Here is an 8,035-nt window from a genome sequence, read left to right on the forward strand (position 1 = left end):
GCTCCTATTGCTTTTCGGCTTGTGGACATGAAGGCCCATTTTTTGCCAAAATTGTTCTTGAATTTCGCGCTTTCTCTTTAGCATAAGGACTTTCTCCTCAGCACTCCGAATTTGCCATTTTTTAATATTAAGTCTATATGAAAGATTAAGGACAAATTCAAAACATCGAATCCAGGCGTGTAATGGGCTTATATCACATTTTAATGCATTCGATTTGGGCTGAAACACCGATGAGCTTAAATTTTTTATTGACAAAAACTGTTTTGGATTTCCACCACATATCGGACACGACTGAGTACTCTTTGTTTCCGTAAGTACGTTCAAAATTATTAATTTGTTTTTTCACTGTCGTCATAGAGTTTTCATAGACACGTCTGTTGAATTTCGCGGAAATCCAGTTGGTAACATTAATGGGTTTGCTATCATTTTCCAACCAAAAGTTAAATATATCCAAATTTTTAAGTTTTACGTTATCTGAAAATAGATTTTTATAAAATGGTGCAGATTGGAGCAGCTAATTTTTCCAAAACCTAATAGTACACATTATTACCTTTCTCCACACATAAATTTTTTCACGGATACGCTCGGATAAAGAAAGTTCTACTCCACAGAACATATGGACGACAACAAAAACTACACAAAATAGACAGCACATGTGACACAAAAAACTATTCATCAAATCAATTTTTTTTTCTTAATTTAATCACATGTTGCTTTACATACCTTTACAAGTGTATTCCATTTTACAAAATTTTTATAATTTTAAAATTTTTTGCTTGACGGCCAAAATGACTTTGTTGTTTGTTTATTGTTGAATATCAGAAAATGTAGCAAAACAAAATATGGCAACTTTGACTGCTCGGCATGTTATCATGAGGTGTTACCTGATTTTAATATTTGATATTTGGGTATTTCAATGTGTTTTATGTAAAATTCCGTTATTATTATTTTTAAATAGTTGACTTAAAAAATTGACTTTTTGCCTCAAAGACCTGTCATTGGCCCCACAGTGCGATGGACGGACGCACATAATTATATCGATTCAGAATTTTACCACGACCCAGAGTACTTACACTTTATGGGGTCTGAGACCAGTGTTTCGATATATTACAAACGGAATATCAAAGTTAATATAGCTCCATACTATGATGAAAGGTATCATAATGTCGGAAATAACATCCAATTTTAAAATCAGTTTAGATTGATTCGAATTTGGCACAAATTATAGCCGATAAAACCATCACACGCTGAACGAAAATAGCGCTGAACGTTATTTGGGCCCATTCCTGGCGAAGCGCCGTATTGAGCGTGCTCCCCAAAATGTCTCAGAGGCAAAAGTCGAATGGATTGAGATTCGGAGATTTCGGTGGCTATTGTGCGGTAGAAATGAAGCGAGTAACCTCTATGAGCCATTCATGTTTATTGAGTGATATGGTGCTGAATCCCCTTGACATGTCCATGGTCTGCAACCGAAATGTTTGTCTGTCCTTTGCTTCCATATTGCCTTTAGGACATTTTACTGATAATATTCTGCATTTATTTTGACTCCACGGTCGATAAATACGAGCGGAGAGCGACCATCGGCAATTACGGGGGCCCACACCATTAACATCGGCTGGAGTTGAGTTCTGGTGGTCAATCGAGGGTGTACATTTTCAGCTGAACTCTTTGGCAAGTAAACCTGATAATTTAGTTTATTCCCAATTTGTTCAATTAGGAATGACTTCTCATCGGAGAAAATTACATTCGTTAACTGACCATTTTCGTACAAGCGAAGCAACTCCTAGGCTCCCCAGTCCAGGTTGTTATATTAAAATGCTAGTGACATTTCTTAGCTCAACAACAAGTATATACGGCCGTAAGTTCGGCCAGGCCGAAACTTATGTACCCTCCATCATGGATTGCGTAGAAACTTCTTCTAAACACTGCCATCCACAATCGAATTACTTAAGGTATCTTAAAACCTCCTAACACCATCTTCTAAAATGTATGTAAGTCCATACGTGGTATATATTAAATCAAAAAAGATCGATCCAATACGTATATAATTCAGTTTGACAAATTAGACATAAAATTTTGACAAAATTTTCTACAGAAATAAAATTTTAACAAAATTTTCTATAGAAATAAAATTTTCACAAAATTTTCTATAGAAATAAACTTTTGGTAGATTATTTTTGGCTCGAGTGGCAACCATGATTATGAACCGAATAAAATTTGAATAAAATTTTCTATAGAAATACAATTTTTACAATGATGAAAATTTTCTCTAGAAATAAAATTTTGACAAAATTTTCTATAGAAATAAAATTTTGACAAAATTTTCTATAGAAATAAAATTTTGACAAAATTTTCTATAGAAATAAAATTTTGGTAGACTATTTTTGGCTCTAGTGGCAACCATGATTATGAACCGATATGGACCAATTTTTGTGTGATTGGACCAATTTTGGTATGATTGTTAGCGACCATATACTAACACCACGTTCCTAATTTGAACCGGATCGGATGAATTTTGCTCCTCCAAGAGGCTCCGGAGGTCAAATCTGGAGAACGTTTTATATAGGGGCTATATATAATTATGGACCGATGTGGACCAATTTTTGCACGGTTGTTAGAGACCATATACCAACACCACGTACCAAATCTCAGCCGGATCGGATGCAATTTGCTTCTCTTTGAGGCTTCGCAAGCCAAATCTGGAGATCGGTTTATATGGGGTCTATATATAATTATGTACCGATGTAGACCAATTTTGGCATGGTTGTTAGAGACCATATACTAACACCATGTACCAAATGGTTGTTAGAGACCATATACCAACATCATGTACCAAATTTCAGGCGGATCGGATGAAATTTGCTTCTCTTTGCGGTTCCGCAAGCCAAATCTGGGGATCGGATAATTATGAACCGATATGGGCCAATTTTTACATGATTGTTAGAGACCATATACCAACACCATGTACCAAATTTCAGCCGGATCGGATGAAATATGCTTCTCTTAGAGGCTCCACAAGCCAAATCTGGGGATCGGTTTATATGGGGGCTATATATAATTAAGGACCGATATGGACCAATTGTTGCATGGTTGTTAGAGACCATATACCAACATCATGTACCAAATTTCAGCCGGATCGGATGAAATTTTCTTCTCTTTGAGGCTCCGCAAGCCAAATCTGGGGATCGGTTTATATGGGGGCTATATATAATTATGGACCGATGTGGACCAATTTTGACATGGTTGTTAGAGACCATATACTAACACCATGTACCAAATTTCAGCCAGATCGGATGAAATTTGCTTCTCTTTTAGGCTCCGCAAGCCAAATCTGGGGATCGGTTTATATGGGGGCTATATTAATTATGGACCGATGTGGACCAATTTTTGAACGGTTGTTAGAGACCATATACCAACGCCATGTACCAAATTTCAGCCGGATCGGATGAAATATGCTTCTGTTAGAGGCTCCACAAGCCAAATCTGAGGGTCCCTTTATATGGGGGCTATACGTAAAAGTGGACCGATATGGCCCATTTTCAATACCATCCGACCTACATCGATAACAACTACTTGTGCCAAGTTTCAAGTCGATAGCTTGTTTCGTTCGGAAGTTAGCGTGATTTCAACAGACGGACGGACGGACGGACGGACGGACATGCTTAGATCGACTCAGAATTTCACCACGAATTCTGAGTCGATTTCGATGTGTTACAAACGGAATGACAAAGTTAATATACCCCCATCCTATGATGGAGGGTATAACAAGGGACCTCCTTTTTATAGCCAAACCGATTGGCTATCACTTGCAGTGGAATCACTTAGAGAAGCTTTATTGCAATCAGAAAAGTCACCAGCTTTACTGAGAGGTAATAATTCACAGCTGAAAGACTTTTTTGTGTTTTGTTTGAAAACTGGTGTTAAACTCATGACCCGTTGTATCCAAGGAGGGCATGGTAGCCATTGCACGCCAATGGCTTTGCAAATAGCTAATATTCTTAAGGGCATATAGGTAGTCTTATTTCAATAGAAGTACGGACAGATATTTCTAGATTCACTCAGAATATCGCAACGATTAAGATAACGTCTAATTTATGGAATTCCAGACATATGTTCCCATATCTTTGCATACATCGTAGGATGGATGGTATGAATTTTAATAGTCCATTTAACTGTATATCAAATTACCCATATCTTATAAAACTCTTTAGCCATTAGATGAAATTCTTATCACTCGAACAAACATTTTCACAATTGAAGCTGAAATTTCTCTTTTCATTATCGTGTCGTCGTTGGGCAAGCATACCAAATAATTTCCCTTAATTTGAAATTACCTCTATAACCGACTATTAGTGGGAATTATATTTTCTTAGAATTTTGCGATAGCTAAAGCGTTAACCCAATTAACATAAATGCAACTATACAACAAATGATGCGTTCTATGGATTTCATGTTAAAACCAAAAATTGTCCTCAATATATCACTTTACACTATCATTATCACGTAAAATGGGATAAGAAACCTGAACGTTAAAAAAAAAAAAAAAAAAAAAAAAAAAAAAAAAAACTGAAAACAAAAATTCCCAATGATGCAAAAGACCACAATGAAAATTTCGATCTATTTCGTCTTGGCCCCACTGAACTCGAAACATTTGCTGCTAGCCAGCAAACCACACGTACGTTACTCTCTCTGTCCTACCTATCAAATGGACATGATATGTTTTGTCCATAGTTGTTGTTTCATCTAGGCAAAAGTGACAAATATCTTGTCATATAAATCATGTGGCATGTGGAAGAGCGAACCATGAAACCGCTAGAATCATTAAATCACAAATCATGTACCATCGACCGCCATCACCTCCATCTACAGACGGATATCACAAACCTCGAAAATGTATTTGAACCTAAAACGTACACATGATGATTATCGGCCCGAAAAACGAAATGGAATAAAATAAAACCAACTACCAGTGCCACCAACAACCATGGCAGCTTTGTGGGTAATGTCCAGCTAGTCATGTTAACGAATTCTGTTCAAAATGTCAGACAGAGATACTTGAGATACTTGCACTTCATTCCAGGCGATACAGGTTTAGAGTCGTTGATTTTTCGAGTGCATGCTTCCTCGTACGCAAGCGTTTTGAATTTCTTGGGAAGTGGACGCAATTAGTCAAACATTTAAAACCTTCCTCTTTTATGAGCTGTTATTCCAATGCGCCAGCGAGCAAAGTGGTCAACAACAATACCCTATGGGATGCGTATTACATATTTGAAAGGAACTTTTAACGTTTACTATATTGCAATATACACAGGAAGAAAACTGTTTTATAGAATGAACTATGTCATGCGAAAATTGAACAAAATTATATTCCACATTTTGTGATTTCCACAAAAGATAAAAGATAAAAGATTCTACCAATGAAGACTAGATCAGATTCTGGATTAATAAAAACCATTTTTGTTTGAGTTTTAGAGGAATGATTTCCACAAAAGATAAAAGATAAAAGATTCTACCAATGAAGACTAGATCAGATTCTGGATTAATAAAAACCATTTTTGTTTGAGTTTTAGAGGAATCATACTAATCTCGTGTAAGTGTGCAAGAAAATTATGAAATAAGGCCCCTATTTAAAATATTTAATCTATAGATTTTTACCCCCATTATTCAAATGATTAGAAGTAAAATCTGAAAATTTTACATTCAGTTTCATGCAATTTTCATGATCACAGCGATCATGAAGCGATCATGATCACAGCGATGAATGAAAACTCAATAAATGGAATATCTATCTTAATTTTAATTTTATTGATCCTAGATTTAAAACCACATAGGTTCCTAAAAAATGTCTTTATTTTAAAGAAGCCGCATCTTTGACACGGAATCAATAACAAAATCCTTAAGGGAAGGTCAAACTGTTTGGATCCAAGTAAACTTTTTTTTTGAGTGTACGCTTTATATAAGTCTAAGGAGTTAAATCGGGAGATCAGTCTACATCAGTGCTATGCCATGCACCGATAGACACTAAATTCAGCACACCTATGGTAATTGTGGTTCTGAAAAACCACAGAATCTAGATCCCCAATCGGATGTCGGGTTTATAAGGGGTATATACAAAAATCTGTACGGAACACCTGTTTATGGACCTAAAAAACCTCTAGATGTCATATTTCAAGCAAATTGGACAAAAAACTACGGTTTCTAGAAGCCAAAGAAGTAAAGCCTGGAGATCGATCTATATGGGGGCAATACCAAAACATGGACCGACGCTTACCCTTTGCTGAAAACTATTTGTGGTCCTCAAAAATCTATAGTTCAAAATTTCAGGAAAATTGGATAAAACCTACGGTTTATAGAAGCTCAAGAAATAAAATCGGGGGATCGGTCTATATGGGGGCTATAGTAAACCATAAACTGATGCACACCATATTCGGCATAACTTTTTTGACATATTTTTCTATTGAAATAAAATTTTGAAAAAATTTTCTATAGAAATAAAATTTTGACAAAATTTTCTATAGAAATAAAATTTTGGCAAACTCTTCTATAGAAATAAAATTTTGACACAATTTTCTATAGAAATAAAATTTTGACACAATTTTCTATAGAAATAAAATTTTGAAAAAATTTTCTATAGAAATAAAATTTTGACAAAATTTTCTTTGGAAATAAAATTTTGGCAAACTCTTCTATAGAAATAAAATTTTGACACAATTTTCTATAGAAATAAAATTTTGACAAAATTTTCTATAGAAATAAAATTTTGACAAAATTTTCTATACAAATAACATTTGGCCAAAATTTTCTATAGAAATAAAATTTTGACAAAATTTTCTATAGAAATAAAATTTTGACAAAATTTTCTATAGAAATAAAATTTTGGCAAACTCTTCTATAGAAATAAAATTTTGACAAAATTTTCTTTTTGGCAAAATTTTCTATAGAATTAAAATTTTGACAAAATTTTCGATAGATAGAAAACTTTGACAAAATTTTCTATACAAATAACATTTTTAAAAATTTTTCCCTACAAATAACATTTTGACAAAATTTTCTATAGAAATACACTTTCGACAAAATTTTCCATAGAAATAAAATTTTGGCAAACTCTTCTATAGAAATAAAATTTTGACAAAATTTTCTATAGGAATAAAATTTTGACAAAATTCTCTATAGAAATAAAATTTTGACAAAATTTTCTATAGAAATAAAATTTTGACAAAATTTTCTATAGAAATAAAATTTTGACAAAACTTTCTATAGAAATAAAATTTTGACAAGATTTTCTATAGAAATAAAATTTTTGCAATTTCTTCTATAGAAACAAAATTTTGAAAAAATTTTCTATAGAAATAAAATTGTGACTAAATTTTCTATAGAAATAAAATTTTGAAAAAATTTTCTATGGAAATAAAATGTTGACAAAATTTTCTAAGAAAATTTAAATGTTGATAAAATTTTCTAGGAAATTAACATTTTGACAAATTTTCTGTAGAAATAAAATTCTGACAAAATTTTCTATAGAAATACAATTTTGGCAAACTCTTCTATAGAAAAAAAAAAATTTGACAAAATTTTCCATAGAAATAAAATTTTGGCAAAATTTTCTATAGAAATAAAATTTTGACAAAATTTTCTATAGAAATAAAATTTTAACAAAATTTTCTATAGAAATAAAAATTTGACAAAATTTTCTATAAAAATAAAATTTTGACAAAATTTTCTATAAAAATAAAATTTTGACAAAATTTTCTATAAAAATAAAATTTTGACAAAATTTTCTATAGATATAAAATTTTGACAAAATTTTCTATAGAAATAAAATTTTACAAAATTTTCTATAGAAATAAAATTTTGATTAATTTTTTTTTTTGAGAAATAAAATTTTGACAAAATATTTTATAGAAATAAAATTTTGACAAAATTTTCTATAAAAATAAAATTTTGACAAAATTTTCTATAGAAATAAAATTTTTGCAAAATTTTCTATAGAAATACAATTTTGACAAAATTTTCTATAGAAATAAAATTTTGACAA

General features: G+C 32.2%; 1 long non-coding RNA gene across 1 annotated transcript; it reads right to left on the reverse strand.

The window, feature by feature from the left end:
* Positions 1–347: 347 nt before the first annotated feature.
* Positions 348–837, reverse strand: LOC142237420 (uncharacterized). Its single transcript, XR_012722483.1, has 3 exons — positions 724–837; positions 551–668; positions 348–474 (listed from the first exon to the last, which is right to left on the reverse strand). It is a non-coding gene; the product is annotated as an uncharacterized LOC142237420 (long non-coding RNA).
* Between the last annotated feature and the right edge of the window lie 7,198 nt (positions 838–8,035).

This window comes from Haematobia irritans, chromosome 5, assembly GCF_050003625.1.
Source record: "Haematobia irritans isolate KBUSLIRL chromosome 5, ASM5000362v1, whole genome shotgun sequence".
Taxonomy (NCBI): Eukaryota; Metazoa; Arthropoda; class Insecta; order Diptera; family Muscidae; genus Haematobia; species Haematobia irritans.